Source organism: Pseudopodoces humilis, chromosome 5 (assembly GCF_049639895.1).
Source record: "Pseudopodoces humilis isolate 2021_Gansu_Grassland_sample_001 chromosome 5, ASM4963989v1, whole genome shotgun sequence".
Classification (NCBI taxonomy): Eukaryota; Metazoa; Chordata; class Aves; order Passeriformes; family Paridae; genus Pseudopodoces; species Pseudopodoces humilis.
Window position 1 is genome coordinate 70,591,770 of NC_142204.1, and position 25,352 is coordinate 70,617,121.

Here is a 25,352-nt window from a genome sequence, read left to right on the forward strand (position 1 = left end):
TTTGGGAAGGGTCTCATCCTGCCCTGTCCTCCCATCAGAGATTCCAGTGGGCAAAGGAGAGCATTGTCCCACAGGCTGCAGCCAGGATTTGCTCCAAGCCCCTCACACAGAAGATCGGGGGGATTTTAGGGTGATGTCAGTCCTTCCCCAGAAAAGAAATTATCCAAAGTGATCCAAAATGACCCATGAGTTACTGGCATGTCCTAGCACAGAAGAGGGGCAGATGGGGATTTGGGAAGGGAAAAAACCCCAGAGGTGGCAACAAAATTGACTAAATTTCCAAATTCCTGCGTTTCTGAAGGTTTGAAGCCAGCTCCCAGGAAATATTCCCAGGGGGATGTCAGTGGGATTGGGGACAGGCAATTCACACATCAAACATCACCTGTACAGCCTTGTTAATGCAGAGGTTGGGTGTTCCTAGCCTGCACCCAAGAGTTCCACCCATGAGTTGAAAGCTGCCCTTGGCCTTCCCAGCCCCACCTGAGCAGGGAAGCAGCAGGGAAAAATCCATGGGCACTCCCAGCCATGATCCCTGGTGTTGAGGAGCATCTGCAGGCGCAGGGGATCAAGTCCTGCACCAGTCCCACTCTGCCCCTCCTTGTCAATCGTTCTGTGAGTGTCCCATCTGCAATGTGGGAGCAGTGAAATCTCCCTCCCTTCCAAAGCTGGGCAGCAGGAGGAGCTGCCTCAAGGATGGGGGAACATGGCAGAAACCCTTCAAATTCCACGATTCTCACAGCACTGCTCCATCTACTCCCCTGACCGTGACAAAATGTGGTGTTACTTGTCGTAACCCAGCTCAAAGCGGGATATTTTTGGGTGCAAAGAGGGGCAAACTAAACCAACCTGAAAACAAACAGCTGAGGAGAGAGCAGCCAGGCTCTGCCTGGCTCCAGAAACATTTTGCTGTCACCAGTCACCTGCCTGCCCTCCAGGCACACACTAAATGTGGGATTCATCTTGTTTAACACGGTCTTCCCGAAAATTAGACATCTTGCCTAATGAGTCAGGAAGGTTTCCCCTGGAGTGAATGGGAAGAGACAGGTTTCACCAAGGGGCGATTTGTGCCATCCTAAATAGGTGTCTCAGGCAGATGGAGTGAATTGCTTTCTGGAGATGCCAGTCTCTCTCCATTATCTATAAGCAGCAGCTCATTTCGATTCAGTGTTGATGACCAGCATTAGGTGAGACGAATTTCAGCCTGAGTGAGCGTCTGGCATCTCTCACAGATGGGCCAGCAAACCTTTCCTGGCTGTCCCTGGGCTAAAAGGTGTGTGGATGGGTTAAAATCTTGATTTTGAGGGCAGTGTTTGTTTGCTCAGTGTGTCCCATTGACCAGAGGGTCCAAGAATTGTACTTTAATCTCTGTTTTTCTTGTTATACTCAAGTGGCACATGGTGGGATTGTTGGAGTGTCCTGTGCAGGGCCAGGAGTTGGGCTTGATGGCCCTTGGGGGTCTCTTCCAACTCAGGATATTCTAGAATTCCACAGCGTGGTCAGTTTTAACATAATTCAACCAATTTTCAGTCCTACACTATCCTGGTTCCTGCATTTTATATCTGGGAATAAAATGCCATGGACAACTCTAAGCATCAATTCAAGTGCCAAAGCACATTGATCAGCTGTGAGGGAATCTAGAAGAAATTAGAATCATAAAATCATTAAGCTTGGAAAAGACCTCCAAGATCATCAAGTCCAGCCTTCAACCAAACACCACCACACCCACGATGCCATATCACAAATTCTATTTGCTTTTTGAACACTTCCAGGGGTGCTTACTCCATCACTTCTATGGGGAAACTTGGTTCCCACCCCATTCAACACCAAATGTTTGGTTTGAAGGGAGCTTTGGCAGCACCTCATAAAAAGCTTTGGCTCTGCCCATCGTTTCCCACAATCTCAGCTCCATCTCCATCCAAGTGCCTCCTTCATGTGATCTCTGTCCCATTCCCTTCTCCCCACACTTATCCATGTCTTCCTCACCATCTCACGTTCAATACCAGCTCAAATCCACAATGGAACACTTTTTGCCCCTGGACAGCACAGGGGTCTCGTGTATTTCTGCAGCAATCCAAAAAATTCCCACAAAAGCCTGCTCTGCCTCCTGCTGTCCCATCGAATTCCTCCCAGCAGGGACCACTTCCAGCACCACTGGCACAAGTGGAGCGTACCAGGCTCCCAACATCTGCCAGGCACATTTTCCATCCCCTGCAAGGGGCTCTCAAAGCAGCCCTCAGCTGGGATGTTTGTACAAACATGTGTATTTACTGTGTCAACACACATTAGAGAGCAAACACATTAAAAGGAAACAGGCTACGAGATGAGGCCTCTCCAAACCTCACTCTGTGGCCTCTCACTCCTAAAATCTCACCCCCAGCTTCTGCCTGCCCACACATCCATGGGAATCAGATCTCTGTGGCTGGGAGGTATCTCTGCTGGACACGTGCCTGAAAACGGGAAATTTAAACATCTTTGCAATAGAAGGATATTATTGGTTCAAAATCAGGAAATACAACTGGGATGGAGCAGGGAGTGTGAAGGACAGTGGGAAGCAGAGGAATGCTGCACAAACACAATTCTGGTTCAATCCCAGCCATCTCCTGTGCTGTTCTGCCTTGCCTGTCATGAAGTTTAACCTGAAGGCATCCTCCTCCCAAGAGTTCCAGGAGCCCAGTCCCTGGAGAACTCTCCTTGATACACAATCCCCAGGCAGGAGCCAAGTTCACACAGGCAGAACCAATATTTAGCAAACCTCCATTTTTTTTTTCCCCCAACAGGCTGAGGATTTCCAGGGTTTTTCATTCAGAGGATGCTGCAGCCAGGAAAAGCAGCACTGAGATGGGGATAAAAAGATGTTTAAAGAAAAACAATTCCTCCTGACGTGTCACATACTGGATCCAGCTGTTCCTTGCATTCACTGCTTCCTCTTGAGCACAAGTGCATGTGTGAGTGTGCGTGAACACACAGGCAAGACAGACAGAGGTAATTATAAAGCTGGAGCCACCTAGAACGTCCCAGCTGTCAGTCCCAGGGAAAAAAAATCATGATTTAAATGCAGAGACATCCACTGCTTCAAGTAAAAGTAGAATCCCTGCTACAAGATGTGAAAAGCAATTTAAATATGTCCTGCAGAGGACAGGGATCTGGAGGTTTGATGCAAGCCCAGCAAAAAAGAAAAAAATATTGAAACCAAAATCATAAAATCTTGGAATGGTTTGGGTTGGAAGGGACCTTAAGGATCATCCAGTTCCGTGGACAGAGGGACACATTCCACTTGCCCAGGGTGCTCAGAGCTCCATCCAGTCTGACCTTGAATGGGTTGGGGCATCCACAACTTCCCTGGGCAACCTCTGATAGGGCCTCACCACCCTCCAAGTGAAGAATTTCTTCCTAATATCAAATCTACACCTATTCTCTTGTCAGTCTTATGCCATCCAAGGACATGGGGAAAATCCCACTGCTGTGCCATGTGAAACTTTTCTGGGTTTATCCCACAGCATCAACGGCAAGATCATCTCCTAAATCCCCTTCCCTGCCAAGAAAATCCCCCAGGACCAGGCATCCACTCTCCTGCTGGTGCAGAGCCCAGTTCACAGCCAGTGCAGTATTGGGATATGGGAAAGCTCTCATTTGGGAGCAGGGCTGGCCCCATTTCCAGGAACACAAATCCAAGGCAGGTTGCTTTTGTGGAAGTTTTGCACTGCACATCCTCGAAATTCCCACACCAGACTGCCTGTCAGCCAAAAGCCTGGCTCTTGGGAGGGCAACAGCAGGGAAATCTTTAAAGAAAAATCAATGCCAAATGATGTGATTGACACTTCAAAGGGTGTTTGGCACCTAGCTGAGGAAAACTCTCCATTGTTTTCAGGATCCCTGACCCAGATCCTCTTGCCTGCCTCCAAACCATCCTTCCTTGCTTGTCCACTGCCTGGGAGATCTTGGGAATGTGGATCCAGAGTCCTGGATGCCTCAGGCTGCTGCTGGTGAAGGAAGGATACTGGGATGCAGGAGAAAGTAAGTGTAGGTGAGCAATCTCCAGGAGATCTCATTTTCTGCTGCCTCTGGGAATTCAACCCCTCCCTTGCAGAGCACCAACCTAAGGCAGCCTGAGCTTTTTTTAGGGTGCATCGAGCTCCTGGGAGCTGTGGGAAGACATCCAAGCCCTTTGGCTGGCTGATATTCCCTGAATGACCACAATGAAAGAAGAAGGTTGTTAAATCAGGAAAGGCTGTGAGAGCACAGGGGATTCAAGATGAGCTGGATGAACTGAAGGAACAGCTCGGGAAAAGGAAAAAGAAACAGGACTGGACTCAGGGAGGGCACATACTCTCAGGCAACAAGAACTGAGAGCACAGAGTCAGAGCAGGGCTCGGTGGCACTGCGGGACTGAGGCAAAAGGAGGATAAATGTGCTTAAATCAGCAGTGCTGGGCTGTTGGAGGAGATGCAGACCCCAATCCCAGGGATAATGGGCATGTGGGCACATGGCACAGCCCAGCTGCCCTGATGGGCATCATCATGATGCCCTGATGCCATCAGGAGTGGGGCACTTCAGGACACCAGACTCAAGGGGGATCTGGAGAGCCTGAAATTCCATGGCAATGCAGGAGGAACTGAGGGGGTTGTTTAGAGGGAAAGCTCCAAAATCAGCTCCAAATGGGGAGCAGAAAAATGAAGAAAATAAATCTTTCTCCCTGTCTGGGGTGGGTAGTCTGTGGATAACAGTAGGGAGGCTGGCTTTAGACACTGAAGAGCTCTTTAGTGGTTTGGGAAGCTTGGAAGTCGATGAACAGGTTGAAGAAGTTTCTGTCAGGTGGGATATGGGTAAGAGTGGATCCTGCTTTCAGTGGGGTGGGCTGGACAAGCTCTCAGGTGTCTCCCATCCCAATTATCCACTGATTTTGGAGAGCCTTTCCATGCGCAGGGGAGGTTCTGGCTGGGGCTGACTCTGCAGCTGCCACTTTGGATGAGAGGAGCTTCCCATCCCCGCTGAGCTGGCAGGGACCCAAAGCCACCTCCTAGAAATGACAAATCCCTGTTCCTCACCCCTGCTGGCTTCATTCAAAGAGTGGATACTGTTCAAATTAGCAACCACCTGCACTTCCAGGGAGCCACGGCTCTCCCGAGAACATTTATCCTGGGGCATGGGCTGCATCCTGCTGCACCCTGTTGTTCTTAGTGCTGCAGGAAAACAAAGCACTTTTTAATTGCTCCTTTCCTTGGACACGATGGGATGTGTTTCTCTGTGCATGTGGGGGCAAAATATGGCAAGGTTTTTGGGGCATAGTGTGGTGTTGTGTTGTCACAGGTTTCTGCTCCTGCTCTGTCTGCATCCCTCCTGGAATGATTAAACAAACACCAAAGGATATTTGTCCATGACAAGGAATGAGAGGCAGTGGAGACCAGTCCCACACAAATACCACCAGCAGGCCCTTTTCCCAGCATGATCCAGAGAAAAGGTAACACCACCTGCAAAATCACCCTTTAGGATTTCTCTTACACAGAGAAAAAACACCCTGGGGACTGTGCAGCATCTGGTCCCCAAAAAACACACGGCAGCCACACGGGACCCAGGTCAGGCTGGAGACAGGGTGAATCTATTTACATGGAATTTCACTTCAGATACTTGATTTAGGGATGACTACACAGGCTGGGCATACGAGAACCTTCCAACACACAGATGGAGCAGGAATGCTGATATCCATCCTCACCTGCACCTCCCAAACCCCCCTGGTAAGGGATCATGTTGAGCCAGGTTTGTTGTTAATAACTGTACAATTTACCTGACAAATTCAGAGCTCGTTGTGCAGCTTCATTAAGGCATTTAATTAATTGTTGCATTTCTTTCAGGTTCATGGTTTGAGGGTCCAGCAGAATTGAATCTCTGCAGCTGTTATAAAGTGCCTGTTCCTTGTTAAAATGCAAAATGGAGCCAGCCAAGGAGATTTGGAGATGTAAAACCAGCCAGAGAAAATCTCTCACCCAGGAGGGCTGAGTGGGTGTGGAAGGTGTGATGGTCACTCTTTAAATGCTACAGACAAAGATTAAAAAATCAGAAATGAGCAGGATTTCTCAGTGTATCTTCTCTGGATAGCCAGAAAAGAAAAAAAAAAAAAAATAAATAAAAAAAAAAAATAAAGACAAATGTGCCCCAAACTCCCATCCTGGAGAGAACAGGCCCAAGCTCCAAGACTTCAAAAAAGTAAAGAACACACTCCAAGCCAAGCTACTGAAAAGGCCTTGTAGAGAGATCACAGAACCATTGAAGGCTGTGGGCTGGAAGGGACCTTCAATACCACCCAGTTCCAAACCCCTGCCATGGGCAGGGACACCTTCCACTATCCCAGGTTCCTCAAAACCCCTGGAAGTGTTCAAGGCCAGGTTGAACAGGGCTTGGAACAACCTGGTCTAGAGTGTGGCATCCTTGCCCATGGCAGGGTGCTGGAACAAGATGATCTTTAAGGCCCATTTCAAGACAAACCAATCAACGATGCAATCATTTTAAAGCAGTTCACGTGTTATAAAATTCACGAATCTTTCCACAAATCATGTGATTTGATAGGAAACTTGAGAGAGAATTTAATCTGTTTCAGGCAAAATAGTCCCTAAACTGGAGGTTGGGGAGGTAGGACAGACAGCCTGAAAGTTTTGCTGCACTAAATTTCTGTTCCAAGAGCTCAAGGCCAGGTTGGATGGGGCTTGGAGCAGCCTGGTCTAGTAGAAGGTGTCAGTGATGATCTTCAAAGTCCCTTCCAACCCAAGCCTTTCTTGGCTTGTGATAATCCAAATCCCAGGTTGGATCACAGGACGGAGAAGAGCAGTGATCTTATTTAGCCCCTGATAAATTTAATCCAAATCAGAAAGCTGGCTGCAGTTTTGCATCAGCTTAAAGCTGTGGGGTAATAACAGATGTGGAATCCCCAGATGAGGGCCCCAAACAGGGGAAGGAGCAGAACAGAATGTTTGAGGCTGCACACATGTCCCACTGCCATGAGTCATGCTCAGCCACGTGTCCAACCTCCCTGCCAAGGAGAGCATCCAGCAGCCAGGTCAAGTTTGGCACTGCTGGGATCACAGGGGACATGAACCAGATGGCAAAAACTGAGGGCATGTTGGGTTTGGGACAATCATAAAGGAAAAGGTGTGGTTTTGGAGTCATTTAGAGGGTAGGTGCCTTATCTCACAGCACATAAAGGTGCTTCATTATTTCTCTGTAGCAGAAGTTGTTTGCAAACCTTGCCCGCCCCATGCAGCCACCAACGCAAACTCCCTCAGCCCTGATCTGCCAAAGGTTTATCTGGCTGAAGTTTTCCATTTTAAGGACTCAAACGTGCAGAATGGGAGCATTATCCCTCGGGGAGGAGGGTCAAGGGAGCTCCTGTAACTCTGTGTGCCCAGCAAAGTCAGGATTCTTGCTGTGTGACACGCTTCAGCCCAAAGCCTCCTGCAGCACACGCTGAATATTTATGAGCGCAAGACAAGGATCAGCACGGCTACACGACACAGGTTGCAACTTGGCAAAAGGAGAGATTAAAAAAAAATAAACTGGGTGGAGGAGGGTGGGGATATCAGCTCTGGACTTGCCAGCCTGCGGAGAGAAGACAGAACCAGGGTGCTGCCAGGCCATTATTCTGCTGGCTGCTCCCCAAAAAGAATACAATAAATACATCTGTGGATTAGAAAGTGCCCCAGCTGTGTGCCCAGGAGGGGCCCAGGCTGGCCACCCTCTAGGGGACATCTCCTCAGCTCAGGCAAGGTGAGATGTGCTGGCATTAACATCACACCTCTCAAAACTGGCACCAACAGTGTGACGGCAGCTCTTGTCCCATCAGCTCCACGCACCTGTTTTCCAACAGGATGAAGCACCTGCCAACCAACAGCTTCCCTGATATTCCCTGATATCACAGCTGATATTTGCTGTGGGAGGGGAAAATGGGCTGGGTTTGAAGCACCCTGATGGAGATGATGGGGTGGGGGCTGTGGTGTGATCTGGAGGATTAGGAAATTGCCCCTTGGAGCTGCCTGGGGAGGTGCTGCACCCTGCTAGGAAACCAGCTGTAATCCAATCTGATTTTCAGGTGTGAGGGGCCTCTCCTGGGGCAGGGTTGGGCTTCAAACTCTACCTCCAACTTTTTGAGGTTGGGATGTGGCTTGCACAGTTCACTCCTTTGCCCAGACTCTCCCAAGAAAGGCAGCACAAGCACAGTGGTGCTTCCTCCACATAATTCCCGGCATATGGAAGCACAAACCCTAGAAAGTGCCCAACCAGAGCCCTCAGTGTGGTGGCCACTTTCTCTGCTTGAACAGCCACCTTATTTATCCCTGAAGCCTCCAGCCTTGGCATCTGCAGGGACTTGGCTGAGCCAAACGCTGTGGAATCACTGCCTTTGCCATCTCGGGGATGCCGCAGGAGGAGTGGGAATGTGGGATGGGGGACTTGGCTCCGGAATGAACGCAGCCACCAGCCAGGAAGGGGCTGTCCCCCTTCCTCCACCAGGATGCCACTTGGATTCTGTTCCCTTCTCCCAGCCGGCTGGAAACCTCCCGCTGAACAGGAAGGTCTGCATAATCCAAGAGGCACCAGATTCCTCCTCCCCTCTGGGATTTTCGTCTCGGGAAGAGGCAAAGCACTGGCAGGCAGAGTCCAACCTCCCTCGCAAAGTTGTCAATGTGGCAGGCGGAGCCCTGTCCCCACCGCCCTCCCCTCTCTCCTCGCATGGGGAGCTATTTTAAGTCCCACTTGTGGCTGCCTTTGTGATTTTGCTGGCAGAGCTGCCTCCCTGACATCAGAGCAGAACAAGAATCCAGAGCGGCTGGCAACCCTGGGAGCACAGAGGCACTGTCCCCCTGCTCGGTCCCCTGGCTGATCTCAGAAGATGATCCCTGCTGCAGGATCCCAAATCCCCTGCAAAGACCCAGGAGTGTGTATCAAAGGGGCTGGGGACATAGGATGGGCAAGATCTCTCCCTGGTGCAGATATCTGCCAGTCCCTGGAGGTCTCACCTGGCTGATGTACAGCTCGAATGACCAGCATTCCAGTGACAGCTAGTTTGGGATGCTTTCAGCATCCAAAGAGCCCCAGACAGTGGCAACACACCAATTATTGAGATAATTTGTGCTTTTAAGTAGCCTAAAAATCACCTTGACTGGCCACATTTGAAAACCCCAAGGAAGAACTGATTAAAGGAACTTCTGGCTCAGCTGCTCCATGGCTTGTTCTGGCCCCACCAGCAGCAGGAGAGGATGGATCCACCCAGGTAATCTGTGCCAGTGGGACACAGCCCTGGCTGCCTCCATGCTGAAAACTCAGGCTGAAGAGCTTTGAGCACAATGTGGTGCCACAAGTGACATCAGCCCCTCTCAGCTGGTGGCTCCAGACAGCACCGACTGCCGCCGCTGCCTTGGATCGTGGGAGCAGGATGGAGAGCCAAAGCCCTGCCCTGTGGGGTGTTCTCCAGAGGAACAGCTCTGCTGATCCCTTTGCCGCTGCCTGATGTCAAAATGGTCTGGAAAATGTCTTGGTGGTGTCTTGGTTCTCCCAAATATCCTCCTGTGAGTGGTAACAGGGAAGAAGATGGGCTGGAAGGAGCAGTAAGTTCACCCCAGGGAGATGGTGCCAGCTGGCAGATTTGGTGTCCCAGGCTTTGTGTACCTCCCTCAGAAAGTCCTAACTGAAATAAATGCAATAAAAGTGTGGGAATAAAGGCAAAGGAGGAAAGAGCTGATGTAAGGGCAACCTAAAGATCTGGTGTTGTCACTTGCCTTCACATCCCAAAGGGTCTTGGAGCCAGCATTTCCAGGATGCAGTGACTCACCTTCAAAATCAGAGAACTGCAGATGCAAACAGACTTTGGGAGCCTGAGACAGGAGGGATGTGAAGTGTTCCTGGTCAGACTTCAAGGACCTTGGCTCCTCTTTGACAGTGCTCTCCCACAGAAGAGCCTGTGGCCTTCCCACAGAAAGTTTGGTGCTGACCCCATCAGGATCTGTCCTGAGGCTCCAGTGCCACAGCCTGTCCCAACATCACCCCAGCAGCCCACAGCAAATAGCCTTGAATAACCCCTGTTCTCTTCCCAGCCAAGACTAAATCTCCTGAGAAACAGCACCTGGGAGAGAAGGGGACTGCAGCCAGCGTTTGGCACCTGATACTTCTTTTTCTGGAAGGTACTGAAGTGTCTCAAGGACATGGATGGGAACAGTACAGCACATCCGTGAATGTTTTAGGATCCTCTACCTTTGTTTTGACACTGTGGCTTGTGCATAATTATTCTGAGGCACAGCCTGAACTCTCCTGCTGCTTAACAGGGGGAGTCAGAGCATCTTGGCAGGATCATTTTGAGAGAGTCTGATGTTGGGAATAACTTCTCAAAGCAGCAAAATCACTGAGCTCGAGAGTCAGTAATAAGTGACAGAGCACTGGGAGCTGACTCGGACACTGAATCCTCAGGAAGCAAATGTACACATCAGCCAGAGGTTTTGGCCAGAAAATTTGGATTTACCCAAAATCCATGGTTATCCAGCACCAAGGAATTACCAGACCCTGGAGTTCTTTTCTTGGGTTCTGCATTAGGGCACTGGTGCCCATCTGTTACCAGTGAACACAGAACTTCATAATGGGATCTTCAGGGTCCCTTCCAACCCTACCCATTCTATGGCTCTGTGGTGTCTGGGACCACTCCTTTGTTTGACACCAAGTGTTCCAAGCTGAGAACCCTCAGGACTTTTGGACAAGTCACTCCATTCCCAGTGGGATGCAGAGCCAAGTGGACGGGTCAGACTCTGTCCATGTGTGGCTGCAGCGGGTCCTGTGCTCATGCACCAGTGGGTTTCTGGTGTAATGCACAAATATTTTGGTTTAATTCATACTGATTTCTGGTTTAATACACAAAGCTGGAGACCACCAGCTGGGTCTCCATCAAGACACCCAACACATGCTTTTCCAGCTGTGGAGAACCAGCTCTGTGCTACAACCCTAAAGAGAACTACAGCTTGGAAAAAATTCCACCCTGGCTACGACATCTACATCTCCCTGCTTCTGGTGGGTCAGATATCACTGCTGGAGGGCTGGATACCTGCACAAATGCTGAGGGTCCAGTCTCTCACATCACTGTGACTAACACCTCATGCTTCACAGTACTATTACAGGTGATTTGCAGAACAGATTTACTACAGAAAGGTTTGAGGTGCAGCATGTGGCCACCAACCCATATCTGGGCTCAGCATCTGGGTTTTGTTTGTTTCTACCAAACCTCAGAGACTTTGGTTGTGCTCCCAACAGGAATTTGGGTCTGTTAAGAGGTAGAAAAAAATGTTCAGCTTTCACAGACCGACTGTGGTGGCTGTTGGAAAGGTGATGATGAACCTGGAGTAGCTGTGCTCTATTCCTCATATCCTTATCTGGATATTCTTTATCCACAGGGGCACACAAAATGTAAGCACTCATGCCCATGAGCCCTGTGACCCCAAGAGCCGAGGTTGTGTCCAACACTGGGGATATAACTGTGTGGGATAAGACCAGCACTGGCTCCAGAAGGGACCCCAGACACACAAAGCTGCTTCTCCCCTCTGGGCACGACTCCTTTCCATTCTGCTTGGCCTGCCCACACCCTCAGGAGAGGCAAGGGTCCATCAGGCTGACAGGACTGGATGGGGAATTTCATGCCTGTCACTGCCCCTCCAGCTTGAGGGCAGGGGGACACAAAAGAGCTGCTGCTGATGTGTTTCCTCCTGCCCCCAGCCAGGCAGCTCTGCCTGCACAGCCAGGGCTGACCTCCCTTCCCCATCGTTGTTCAGCTCTGGCAAGAGAGCAGGACCTCCAGCCCTCCCTTTTTGTCTCAGCCTTATTCACAGGCACCAAGGCTCACCTGGAAAAGCATCTGGAAAAGCCCAGCCTGGCTGAGCACCACATCAGATTGCAGGGGGATGGAGAATTGCAGGCAAGGAGTGGCTGGAGCTGCAGGAATTAGGGGCTGAGAATGAGGAAAACTCTGAAAGGGAAAGGAGAAAGGGGATAAACAAGACACCATCACACCTTCTTTGCCCTCCTGGCTGGAAGCGCCTCCAACCCTCGTCTCCACCTGGATGCAGCTTCAGCCTCTTTGGTTTTGATGATGTGGCAAAGCCAGAGGACCACAGCAACTGCAAATCATGTGGCTCCTGGTCTCGTGCCCCAGCAGGAGCTGATCCCTGCCAGACCCAGTCCTGGCTCCTTCTGGGGTTAGTCACTTTTTTGGCAGCTCTCCATCTGAGCAGCATCCAGCTAAAATCTATCCAGGGATGGATCTGCTCTGCTCTGTGCTGTCTCTACCAGAGGAGCCAAGCCAGCAAACCTCAACAGCTCAGAGCCAGCCCCACCTTGCTGTCACCTGTCCTGTTCCTCTCACGTGCAGGTGCCTGGCTCCCAACCAGCAGAGCTTTCAGCTCTGGCTCTCCCTTCCCACTTCCCACCCTCCTGTCCCATCTCCTGTTTTATTCTTGCCCATTTCCACACACAAGCAGGTCTTCTCCAGCTTGTACCAGTCCCTTTTGCCAGGCTGTGAGAAGGGCTGACCACGAGAAGATGCCAACAAGTTCATTTAGGGCAGGAGACCTGTCCCACACACATTTTATTTTATTCTGGGGCACAAAGTGCCAAACTCCACATCTCACCCCACCCTCCCCAGCATGGGGGGTGCCTGAGTCTTAGGGTTTCCTTCTGGAGGGACTGGCCAGGCCCTTGCCCAGCTGGCAATATCTGGAGCTGAGTCCCTGTCCCTTCCCAGCAGCATCCATGGCTCCTCCATGTGCTAATCAGCAGTTTTGTTCTGCAGCACCTCACTGTGTAAGAGCAGCAGGAATTTATACGGTCACAAATGAACGGCGGGGGCGAGCAATCAGCACAGAAACGAGACATGTCCCGGTGCCCTCCCTGGAAGGGGACAGGGAGGGGACACTCAGCCTCTCCACCCTGCCAGCTGGGCTCTGCTGCCACCACTAACAAGTTGCTTCCCGCTGCCAAGGATTACGGAGCCACTGGCACCCAACCCCACGCTCTGCTCTGGGCTGCCTCAGGAACCCAAGTCAGGAAGGATGGTTTGTGGGGTTTTTTTGGTTTTGTTTTTTTTTTTATTATTTTATTTTTTACACTTGTCATTTCTCAAGGAGGGAGGAACATCTCTCCCAGCTGCTTCGGCTGAAATCCAGTTTTTATGTAATCAAATGTGACCTCTAGCTGTCTGTGTTTAAGGCTGCCATTGCTGCGATATCATTCAGACTGTTAGGACTAAGTCATCCATCCTCAACTATAAATACCTTGTAATCATCCCGAAGGACCTGCAGTGCCTCACAGATGAAGATGCCTGGAGAAAAGGGGGGTTCAGCTCTTAGTATCACTCCACTCCTGAAACGCAGCTGCCTCCAAGCGTGGAATGTACAGAAGATTTTTAACAGCTTCTGGTCAAAGTTACGGGCAGAAAACCCACGGAAATTGCCAAAAGGATGGAGAGCCACCCACACCCAATCTGCAGCCAGATAATAGACTCTGTTAATATAGGCACTTTTGCAGAAATCATGTCCAGGCCACTTCTGCATGTTCATCCCACGTGGAATCCAGCTTTGCAGTGCAAGACGGGGGAAGAACCATCCACGCTATTTTAGACCACACCAGCCACTGCTGCCAGGCTCTGTAACGTGAGGTGGAAGAGAGATCAGAGCAGACACAAAGCCCTTGGAATGAAGGTTTCCACCAGAAACCCAAACTGCCGACTCTTATTTACTTGTGTTACACAGTGTGATGTTAATTTGACAATTAACGCTCGGGCTGATAATTGCTGGTCCCACCTCCTCCAAAGCCTGCACCTGCTCCCCCTTCCAATCCTGCACTCCCCAGGAATCCACAATGAGGTGAGGCCGCAGCAGCCGCGTTGTGCAGCGGCTCTGCTTTCACAGCCCGCAGGATTCGGGACAGAAATCCCCAGTTTGGGTGAGATAGATGTGCATTAACACGAGCGCAGCCGCCTCATCTGCTGCGGGTGGCAGCAGCTTCGCAAATTCCCTTCATTCATAGACATCCCTCTCAGGCGCCAGACAGCTCTGCTAACTGGGATCCACTGGCACAACTTGCCTTCACAGTCTCTTCCTCCTCCTCCTCCTCCTCTTCCTCCTCGTCACCCTCAGCCACCATCGCAACAGGACACTGATTTATTTATTTTTTCGTTGGCTGGTGGCTTGGGGTTTTCGTTTTGCTTTGTTGGAAGGGAGGAGGGATTGTGTTGAGGTACAGAAGTCACATCCCCCTTTTCCTGTGCAGCTGCGTTGGGTTGGAAAGGATCTTGAAGACCATCGGGTTCCCACCCTGCCAGGATGGATAGACAGCACTCCGTGCTGTCCCCAGGCTTCCAAATGGACACAGCCAGGGGTGGTGGGAGCTGCCAGCTGCTGTCCCAGTGCAAGGATGGGTAAGATTTCCCCACCAGCAGCGTCAGGGCAGGAGGAAACCACCGACAGCAAAGAAAAACTCAGCTGCACTGGTGCCCTGTTCACACCCACCCCTAAAAACCCTTTCTCCAACCTGTTGCAGATGTAGCACATCTTGTAGAACCCTGGGTGAGCTCTGCTCTTCCTGTCAGCCCCTCACCCTGTTACAGGATAAAAGAGGAAAGGGAAAGGAAGGGAAAAAATATAAAAACAAGGAAAGGAATGTTTCCTAAAGACAGAAACCAAGAAAATCATGTTCTGGTGAAATCACGCTCTGCTCTCCATGCCTTCCAACCTCTGTCTCTTTGCATGCAGCTTAATTACCTTCATTAACAACGCAAAGAGAATCCTAACAGCTTTGTTTTGTTGTGAACTGTAGTTATTTGTCTCCCTGAGTGTTTGCAGGTTGGGGTATAAGAGCAGGAGCTGCTTCTGGACCTGCTCAAATTTGCCAAGACTGATGCAGCTCTGCCCAGAAATGTCCAAGGGTGTGCTCTGGTCAAGGAGCAAAGGCAGGAAATTCCGGAGTCCAAGGAGAAGCCAGGGAGGCAGTGAGTCGATCTGCAGCCAGGGAAGGTGGTGGATAGCTGCTTGTGGACACCTGGGAGATAAGCACGGAGAAAAGGGCAGGAAAAGCCAGTCTTTTCCTCCACTTTTATTCTCTGATGAGAGGTCACAGCATTCCCAGCACTGCAACGCTGGGTAATTCGCCATGGAAAAGCTGCAGCAGCGTGGCTGCAGGGCACATGGCATTAGTGTTCCTGTCAGGTAGGTCCACCAGGATTTGCAGTTAAATGGCAAAATATGGAAAACAAACAAGGGATGACACAGGGAGAATACAGCTTATTCCTAGCCTGGACCGAGATATTCACTGCCGGGCTATGGGAGAATTCCTGCCCTCACAGACCACAAACTCCTGCTCTCTGTGTTTTTCCACAGAAAAACGCCAAGAGCAGCAAGGGAGACGGCCCAGCCACACAGAGTGCACAGACAGGAGAAGTAAGTGCTTTTGCTTTCCGTGCTTCCTTTTATTCCGCACGGCCAACAGGACGAAACACCTTTTAGCACCTAGTGCAGATGCAGTTTAACACCTCCAGGGTGGAATTAGCGGGTCCCAGTGCACCCCAGGAGGGAGCAGCGTGTGTGGGAACTTGAGCCTCTCTGCAGAGAAAGTGCTGCGAGAGGGCAGCAAAGAAACCTCCATTTAAGGGGAAATTAATGGCATTTATTTCACACCGTCTCAATCCTTTTGTTTCCACGCCATCCTGAGGACTGGAGCTTTGGATGCTCTCAGGGCGTGGCTCCACCAGCATCCCCCAGCTGTCACCACAGCTCACCGGGTCACACCACAGAGGCCAAATCCCCCGGAGCAAAACCCAACCACAGGATGGGGACAGGCTCCGAACAGGCTACACCCCACAGCAGGAACTGCTCCTCCTTCGCTCAGGGCCGCTGAATTTCCATGAAAGTAAAACCCCTACAAAATATAGGGTGGCCTGTAACAGGGATGGGGAGGGGGTGAAACAGCAGTTGGGGTCTGCACCTCTTCTCCTACAAGCCTGCCCCTTGCCAAGGGGCACATATGTCCCCTGATTGTGCATCTGTGGGTGCATCTGTCCCTCCTCGCCATGTGGCACCAGACTGGAGAAGTTTGCTCCAACAGCCTTTGAAGTTCGATGCCACGCTGCGTTTATCACCGCTAAGGGTGAAAAAAAATAAGGGCTGGGCCCGTGCTTGTGCCTTGAGGGACTGAGCAAAGTGGTGTCAGCCCTGCTGGCTCGTAAATCTCCTCAGAGGAGGTGTTGCTGGTTTTTGTGTTGGAGGGAAGGTGCTCGGGGGAGCGCAGGAGCACCGCGGCGCTGCCGAGCAAAAAGTCAAATCCTGGCTCCTCTGTTAACTCCCAACTGGAAGATAAAATGAGCCACCATCACTTCTGCTGTCCCCAAATGACATGGCACAGCTTGGGGTCGTGCTTTCATACCCCTTTTGCTTGCTACCACACCAGGGGGATTATCCTGACTCTGCTCACTGAGGATGGGGTTTTGGGAGGTGTTAACCCTTGGAGCAGCTCCGGGCTTCACCTTGAGACACGGCAGATCGGCTCACGCTAAAACCACTTTGGCAAATGTGCTGGTAATTAAACAAAGTGGGCATTCAAGGGGCAGGGATGGTGTTTAGCATCCTCCCAGAGACAAAACCGGCAAACTGCCTGCAGCAGCAGCAGACAGAGGAGGCAGTGCCAGGAGACAGACTCCAGAATTCCAGCTCTCTGGCACGGCTGACAGCCCAGAAGATACTGCAGCCCCTCTCTGCAAGCTGGCTGAGGAGTCAGGAAGGCACAGCTAAAGCTTTGACAGTCTGCCACCTTCATTGTGCACAAAATGGTCCTGTGGACTGCTGAGAGGTTTGGGGACACACGGTGTGAGCCCCTGTGTCACCAGCCTGGCTGGGTGCTCTGGGGACTCCTTTACAGCCACAGAAAGGACCTGTGGGGAAAACTGCTGGAACTGGGACAAGAGGGGATGGCAGAGCGTACCCGGGGACTGCTGCGTGCAACAATCTGTGGATAAATGCATGGGCACGTTCAAATCCTGATTGTAGAATTACAGAATCGTGGAATGGTTTGGGGTGGAAGAGACCTTTAAAGGTCACATGGCCCAGCTCCCCTGCAATGATCAGGGTCAGAGCCTGATTTTGGCAATGTTAATGAACTCGGGGCTGCTTATCGGATCTGTCATAATTTTTATGCTTTAGGAGGCATTATTGTCACCCTTAGGAGGTTCAGGAAGAGTCAGCCCCATCACCCTGAGTGCCCTCCCAACACCAAACCAGAGGGCAGAATCCCTCCCCAGGAGTACCCAGCTCATCCCACTTTCCCTGCCCGCTCCTGAATTACCTCAGAACAAGATAAAACCCAGTAAATTAATGATTTCCCTGACCCATCTTTTGAGGAGGAACCCTCGTTCCAACAGAGCAAATGAGTTCACATCCCATGACAATTTTCACCTCTCCTGTCAGGAGGGGATCCCCTTTTCTCTCCAGCTGACTCACGAACCCCCACGATCCATCACACCCCGTCCCTGCTCGTTGACTCAGCTTTTTGGGTGCATTCTGAATGGTTTTGTGTCCCATCTGCCAGGCCCCTGCCTGGAATGTCTGTGAGTGTTTAGGAGAGCGGAGCACAGCACTTGGCTCTGGGCTCTGGAAGTGGCACCGATCGCAAACACGGCGCTGTCAACGTGATGTGGGCAACATCTGCTAATCCAGCCACTCTCCACAGCGCTCCTCCAACTGCATACTAAAGCGTGCTGAAGGACAGACAGGATTTTTTCCATATTTTTAGGCTGTCTGAACGTACCAGCTTTGATCCCAGCTGCTGGGTCAAATTAAAAGAAAGTCGGAAAGCGCCCGACGTAAAGGTCAGGCTTTACCTAACTACTCACAGAACACACTGACATATGGTAAAGAAACAGAAAACATGGATTTGCTGGGGGTTGGGGGTTGCATTCTTGCATAATTGGAGCAATATTAAGGGCATTACATGTGGTTTGTTGCTGTTATGTCCTGCAGCCATGGAATGGTGTTGGTTGGGGTTTTTTTAAGTTTCCTCACAGGACTTTGCAACGAGCTCCGAGAACCAACTGTTGCTGGGCGAACTTTTGAACCTCTGCAAAAGCACAATGTGTTAAATTGCTAGAAAAGGGGAAAACAAATGTATGATGTTCTGTGACATCCACAATCTGCAAAGCTTCACTCCTTTGGACTTCCCAAGGAGAAGAAAGGGATAACTGAGACATTTTATGTTTTAAACAATGACGAGCACAGTAATAGATCAAGGCTTTAAGGCAACCCAAAAGCCTTCAATACTTCAATTATGAGTTGTTTAATAAAACAGAGTCAATTAATTTGACCAACTAAGGAAATCGGGCGAAGGCCACCCGTGCATGGAAAGGGACCGGCCGCAAGGGTGGGTGGAGAAAAATCCCAGCATAAAGCTAAAAATGCCCCCAAGCCCCCCAGCATGTTGGGTGGGGACCTGCACCACGAAGTGGAGCAGCCTGGGGAAGCTTTTGTGCGCTGCTTTCAATAGACTTGAATAACTCCATCGTTCCCCTATTTCACAGGGCACAGAAAAAAAACCCTCTTCAAGTTTAGAAGAAAAGCAACACCACCCTCGAGAGGGGGAGACGGGAGGCTGTCTGCTCCACCTCAGCCTCTCACCCCCACATCCTGCTTTGCAAACAAACCCAAACTCCCTGACTTTCCAACAGCTGCTCCCAGTCTGCCCGGCTCCCACATGGCACAAGCCCCCCAGCCTTCTGTGCAGCCCCGGCATCCTGCCAGCTCCCACCAGCGCCGGCATCCCGGGAGCTCCAGTCTGCCTGAGCAGGACAAGGGAGGGGGGAGATGCTTCAGTGCTTGACTGCTGGTGGATTTGTTCCATCATCGGGATGCCCTCTCCAAGACAAGATTTTGGAAGGAAAGGATTTTCTCCCCGCTCCCCACGGAGCCTTCAAAGCGCTCGTGTGCCTCACGTGCAGCTTGTAAAGGCGCGTTTGATCCCGCAAGGTGCTGCTGGCTTTCATCTCCCACGGAATTCAGGGCTCACCAGAAGAGGGGGTCCCGGATGGGAAAAGAATTTGACAGATGCTTGCAAAGGATTAGGAGTTTCCAGTGGCTCAGAGTGGTGCCGGCACTGAGGGAGAGATGATCAGGAGGAGAAGCTGTATTCAAACTGCAGTGAGAAGCCACCTCCAGTAAGTGGATTAGAGGAGAGTTATCATCCAGCACGAGCCTCTCCTGGCAGGGATGGTGGCGATATTAGAATGATCTGTGCACCTGGTGGAGCAGCAGCTCTGCAAGGAGATTGATGGAAAACTTTGGGGAACAATTTGCCCTGCTTCTTCTTTCAATTCCCCCCGGCCATGGCAGAAGGGGAAAGAATAGGTCTGGATTCAAGAGGAATTTAGTGTCGTGCATCGGTATTTCCCATGCAAAGCAGGAAAGGCTGGAGAGGCTGGGAACCTGCTCAGAAGTACTTCACTCCAGGATTTAACCTCCCTGCCTTGATGGAGTGTGGTGAGGAGTGGCTGTGCACACATTTAATGCCGTGGTCATTCCCAGGATCAAACATCCTGGTTGCAAGCCAAGGGAAACGTCTCTTGTTAGTCTTAATTTTGGTCAGGATTAATCCACACTACTTGTCTCCTGCACTTTTCTTACTTAAATGAAAGATTTGTGAGGGGAAATGGGTCAGGTAGAACAAAACAACTTGCTTGACCTGAAACAAAACATATTTTTTCCCTCGTCTGTTCTTAGTCTTTTATTATTATCATCAAAACCAATGTCACCACCATGCTGATGTTAATCAATAATAATTACAGTTGGCTGTTTTGTTTCAGTGAATTTTGAAGATAAGCTCAGTTCCCAGAGGAGTAATTCACAAGTTTAATTTCAAAACCCTAAACCCACAACATTTTCCAAATTCCTATCCAAGTCTTGCTTACAGATTGCTTTCATTGGTAAAAAAAAAAAATTGCCTTGAATTTGATACAAGTTTTCAGTTAGCATCACCCTGCACTTTTTGGTGATTAAAATAACCAGGAAAAAGAGCTTGCAGCAGCACTTCCACACTCCATGAAATGAAGTGGGATCTCCCAGCCTGCTCCAACGGAGGTTGTGCAGAGCACAGCCCTTCCCGGACGTGTTGGATTTACAGCTGATCCCTACACGTGCCTGGGAGGTGCTCAGGGTTTCTGGGTGGATGGCAGCCAGACCAGAGAGGCTTTGCAGTGGTTCTGCTCCTTCCCAAAGGAAGGAAACCCAAAGGAGAGAAACACAGATTTATATGGAGAGGAAAAATAAAAAAAATACCAAGGTAAAAACCACACATGAAAACCTCAAAGCTCAAACACCACCTGGACAAAGACTCTAGGTTGGAAAATGAATATATCTATGCCCAGAAATCCAGATGCAGCAGGACTTTAACCTGAAGGCAACTCTCTTCATTCACCACAGCAAATTCCTACAATGTGCAGCAATTGTGACAGCTCGTGCTGTTACCCACCCGAGGACACACAGCGAGACAAGTGCTGGCATTTTGGAAGGTGGCACTGTTTTCACCAAGCCATGACCATCTGGGCTGTTGGATGCTGCACTTTTTTTCAGATATGTTGTGTTTATCCACGTAGTATCTAAGCCCTGAGCAGGTGAATCAGTTGAAGAGCGGGGTCTGTAGTGGATATCTTCCCTTCTCAGTCTGGTTTTGAGCATCCCTAGCTGGAGTGGGACGAGCTCTGAAGGGCAAATCAGTTTTAGTTTGGAGGATGAATGACACCAGGACACTGCTGTGTAATTAGAAGTGTCTCAAGCAGATGCAAGTGAAGCTAATCAAACACTGTTTCACAAGAGTTATCATCAGCCTCATAATTATTATTATTCAATTCCCAGGAGGCAGAGACAAGGGGACTTCTCCTTCACATGACATGTCACACAAAGGCAAATCAGAAATCACAGTCCCTGCTCAAAACTGCTCATGACTGTTCATCTGCACCTCCCACTCACCAGCCTAGACCGTCCTGAGCCAGCTCATCCCTGTCTGGAGGGTGAAAGCCAGGGAAAGCACCTGGGAATCCTTTCAGACAGCGGGGTGACATCGAGGCAAGGTGTTCATCAGGTGCGGTGGCTCCCTGGGCCGCAGCCCCGAGTGGCTGTGATGTCAAAAGCAGATGGCTGTGTCGTCAGGGGGGAGGTGGGGCTGCACAGCAGATGGGCACTTCACAGACAAAGATCCCTCTCATGCAAATTGCCCCCGATGATAATTTAAAAAAGAAAAAAAAAAAAGATTACACAGAGAGAGAGAGAGGGAGAGAAGTGGAGAAAACATCTGATGTGTGAGCAGTACAGTCTCTAAATAGAATATTTTCCCATTTTCCCATGAAGCATCAGGAGGTTCTTAAGCTCCAGAGTGTTCATTTAACTCCTCGAGGCTCTGGTCTCACATCTCCCCTGCACTTTGCTGCCCTGGTACACAGCACACCCAAAACTGCCGCTTCTGAGTTTATTCCTAGAAAGCCAAACCTTGTGCACCTGTTTACACACAGATCTTAATACAGCACTGATTAATTTGTTAAAGGAACTTCCATCCCAAGTGCCTCCAGGGGATTTACTGCCAACACACATCCAGCGTTAGAAATCACCCAGTATGCACCACTATGCCAGGTTTATACTTCACATGGGCATACTTAAATGTTTAAATTATTTTAAACAGCATAATCAGAGTGGTTTCCTCCTCTTGGAGCAGCATGGAGAGACAGGCAGATGGGAAAATTCTTAAATCAGAGAATAATTTGGGTGGGAAGGGATCTTAAAGATCATCCAGTGCCACCCCTGCCATGGGCAGAGACACCTCCCACTGTCCCAGGTTATTCCCAGCCCCATCCAACCTGGCCTGGGACACTTCCAGGGATCCAGGGGCAGCCACAGCTCCTCTGGGAACCCCATGCCAGGGCCTCCCCACTCTCACTACTCTTTCTAGTTATTATCCAACCTGAATCTCTCCTAGTTTAAATCACTTCACCTTTGTTCTGTAGTACCTGCCCATGTAAAATGTTCAGCCAATACGGGGACAACTCCTCTTGGCTGCCAAGTTCACGCTCAGTTTACAGCAGTGATGAGTGAGGGGAAAACCTAGCACGTAGCTGGGAATATCAAGATTGCTATAAATTAGAAAGCACAGAAAATCACTTAATCCACTGAAGAAATGCAGCTAATTCCGGGGTGAGACACAACATTAATTGAAAGTTTATTCAGCCTCTGAAATTCTCACAGATTTTCCCAGGGTGCCTAAATGAGCAGTGAACACGGGGAAAGTAAATGTGCAAACAAAGCCACGGCTTCAAACCAACCACAGAAACACCAAACAACCACAGAAACACCATCAAAAAGAGAATCAAGGAATCATGAAAGCTGGGAAAGATCACCGAGTTCAACCATCTTCAGCACTAAAATGCACACCACATCTACACATTTTTGGGACATTTCCTGGGGCAGTGATTCCACCACTTCCTTGGGGAGCCTGTTCCGATGTTTAACAATATTTTCCATGAAGAAATTTTTCCTAGTGTCCAATCTAAACCTCTCCTGGCTGAATTAAGCCATTTCCTCCTGTCCAACCCCCAGCTGTCCACAACATCAGGGAGCTGTGGAGATCAAAATGTCAGGAAGAACAGGTGTATTTCAACCTGCACCAAGCAAACAAAATATGTTAAACACACTTCTCCATGGGCAGGCATGGGGAGATGTAAATAATGGATGTGAGATCCATTTCTCCCGAACTAGAGCAGGTCCCGGGCGCTCGGTCCATCTCCAGTCTGGTGATGCAAACAGGAAAGGCTCAGGAGAGGGCATTTTTAGGGATATCAGAGGAATGCAGCTGATGGAAGTGGGGAGCTGCTGTTCAACAAGCAATGGAGCGTGGTCTCCCTAAGGGCTTGGGCACCCTGCTCTCCAGAGGTGGTGGCAGCTGAAAAATAGGGATGGGACAATCTCTCTCTCTCAGAAGAGCCTGGGTGGACAACAAATCCCCCTGACAGTGATAAATGCAGGCATTTACTTTGGGCAAGGAGCTCCAGCTCTCATTGGCACATCTGTGGAAACTGGAGCAATGTCCTTTCCCAACCCTAGCTTCCATCTCCTTCATCCTCTGCTCTCCTCTGCCACTCAGGGGTGCCCAGGGCATTGTGTCAGCTGCTGAGCTGGGCTGGCATCCCCTGGGATCCTGGAAATACCCAGGAATGGGGGCTGGAGCTAATGAACCCTCAGCAGTGAGTAAATAAATCACATCCCTGTGCCCTGCTGCAGCCAGGACCCTGGTGACACCTGCCTGACAAGGGACACGATGTTTTTTGATCCTTTGCCTGCAAGGAACAGCATTGTTGGGCTCTGAACAGTGGGGAGTCAAGTCTAGGAGCATCAGGGAGCATCCCATATTCCCAGATCCTTTTAATTCCCCTGGACATGAGATTGATGCCTGAATGGTAGCGTACACTCCCGCTCTGCCAGCACCAAGGAGGATGAAAGGACAGGAGACTGGGAAGAGGCAGGAAGAGAGATGGATAAAATCCATCAGGTGATGCTGGAATTTTGGACACTTCGCTGGCCAAATCGCTCGAGCTGCTGAATGCAGGGGGAAGATCAGCCCTGGGTAAATCCCTGCTGTCAAAGAACCTGGATGATACCAAATGTTACTGGCCTGAATCACCACTCATTTCTTTCTCTGACACCTCTGTGGCCACGAAGCCAAAGCAGTGACACAAGAGGTTATGGCCAGCACAGGTGCAGGCACATCCTTCCCACGTTATCCATGGTCACTGGTCAGGGGCTAATGTGGGTTCAGTTCAGATTGCTGTCCCAGATGAGCGAACACACGGGCATAGAAACACACACTGAGTGATTTAGGATATCACACCAGCCCCCTCCCGGTCCCTGCTGCCACCACTGTCCGTGCTTTGGGCTCCCAGTGGCATCGACAGCCGCGGGATGAAAATGAAACCAGCACCACTCTGTGGCTTCCAGTTTGTAGCAGGTTGATGTCCAGCTGGCCTGGAGCATGAAGAGGGTGAGACCAGAGGTGCCTGCAGAAGATGGCAAAGGTGGAACCTTCATCTGGCTGGAAGAGGTCAAAGCAATTAATTGGTCACCGAGCTTGGGTGGACCAACCTTCAGGGCACAGATTATCTGAGTCCCTGAACACGTACTCAAGCCACCAGCCCAGGTGGAGATGTCCCCCTTCACTGTAGCCAAATCCAGCTTTTCACCAAAACAACCACACAGAATCACAGAATACTCTGAGCTGGAAGGGAACCACAAGGATCATCGAGTCCAGCTCCTAAATGAACCTGTATGGGGATCAAACCTTCAATCTTGGCATTATTAGCACCATCCTCCATCCAACTGAGCTGATCTCAGGGTCTCCTTCAGCTGTGACTCAGCTTGAAATCATCTCAAGGTCTGTCTTCTCAGAAGAAAACAGTAGGGACTAACTCTGAGAGGTTCAGACCACAGCAGCAGCAATTGGTGGCAATTTGGATGGTGGATTTTGGTGCAGAACATCAACTCCGCAGTGGCCAAAAAAATAGTCTGGTTCATCATTGAAAACTCCTCAAAACTGAAAGACTGGAGATTTGGGGGCTCTGCTTTGAATCCCACACAGTCAATATCAAGTCTAACAGAGATAATTTTTGTTTCAAACACAAGTTGGTTCAAAGAGGAGGCCCTAAAAGCTGTATAAATTATTCGTTTTTACTTTTCTACACTTTCCAACACTCCACTTGTTTTTTTACCTTTCTGAGATCCGACAAACCCTTTCATAAGAAATAATCCTAGCATAGAAAAATGAAATTAAAACCAGGGTTGTGACTGGTTTTACCCCACTGGGCTTTAGTCACCCACAATGTTGAGCTGGGAATTGTCATCTCAGGCTTCCCATCCAGTCAACAGGAAAAAGACAGATCCCTTCCCAGGGCAATTGAGATCTGAATTACCTTCTGGAGACTGTAACCACAGAGTAATTGGTGCATTGACTTAACCAGTTATTTGAAAGTCATTTCTAGCAGCTGGACAATGGGAAATAATTTCACCTTCATGGGATCCAGCCTCTTGTTCTTTCTGAAGCAAGAATCTGACTGTGGGCAGCGTTGTTTTGGGAGAGGTCATCTCTGCTGCTTCCCCAGTATCCCAGGATCTCTGACTAGAGAAGTGTCACCTTTGAAAATCCTGACATGACATTTTACCCAGCATGTTAACAACAACCTCACATTTAAAACAAAAAATCCACTGAAATGCCCACTCAGCAGCCTCGTGGCAAGGAGTGCACTGAGAGCATGCCCTGGCAGCAAG

General features: G+C 50.0%; 1 protein-coding gene and 1 long non-coding RNA gene across 2 annotated transcripts in view; one reads left to right on the top strand and one right to left on the bottom strand.

The window, feature by feature from the left end:
• PLXNA4 (plexin A4) overlaps positions 1 to 25,352 on the bottom strand; it is a 423,238-nt gene that overhangs the window by 231,807 nt on the left and 166,079 nt on the right. The window lies entirely within an intron of this gene.
• Positions 13,841 to 18,149, top strand: LOC148184380 (uncharacterized). Its single transcript, XR_015772450.1, has 3 exons — positions 13,841 to 13,880; positions 14,287 to 14,434; positions 15,393 to 18,149. It is a non-coding gene; the product is annotated as an uncharacterized LOC148184380 (long non-coding RNA).